This window comes from Centruroides sculpturatus, unplaced genomic scaffold, assembly GCF_000671375.1.
Source record: "Centruroides sculpturatus isolate CEXI.00-Female unplaced genomic scaffold, Cexi_2.0 scaffold842, whole genome shotgun sequence".
Lineage (NCBI taxonomy): Eukaryota > Metazoa > Arthropoda > Arachnida > Scorpiones > Buthidae > Centruroides > Centruroides sculpturatus.
Window position 1 is genome coordinate 99714 of NW_019385320.1, and position 664 is coordinate 100377.

Below are 664 nucleotides of genomic sequence, written 5' to 3' on the forward strand. Positions count from 1 at the left end.
TTAATGAATGAGAGAGATGCACGAGGTACAGAAAAAGCTCTAGAATTTATTTTCCTTAAATTTACGATTTATGTATCCGTTTGTCATAAAAATTTGTCTTTCCACTTTTTTCCGAGACTACAAATATTCGAGTACAAAGTAACTGGTTTCGACTTATTTCTACTTAAGAAGTAGTTAAATAATTAAGCGATTAAGGAATTGGGGACGTAAACAAAACCCTGATGAAAGAGCCGAAATTTTACTTAAAGAAAAGCTTAACCGAACCAATCTCTGGCCGAGTAAAGGGGACCGATTTCTTCGAAATATTAGATGTAATAAAGACAGACGTTTTTCCAGTTCGACGAGAGTGACCGAAAAGTTGTAAATTTTGGAAATTATCGTGGACAACACCTGGTCCTAAAACGAATTAGAAAAGAAACGACGGACAATCTATTAAGTTTAACATATTTAGACTTTTACAGCTATGGTGAGGAACGTTTAAAATTTACAAGAATCCTGTCGCGTCTTTTGACATTTGACATTGACCGGTATCGGTACCCTCGGGATTTGGCAAATGTTTTTTTTGTCGCATCACTAATATACCTCAAAAGACGCGACAGGGTTGTTGTAAATTTTAAACGTTTCTCATCAACAATATTTATCGGAAGACAATGAAAAATATTGT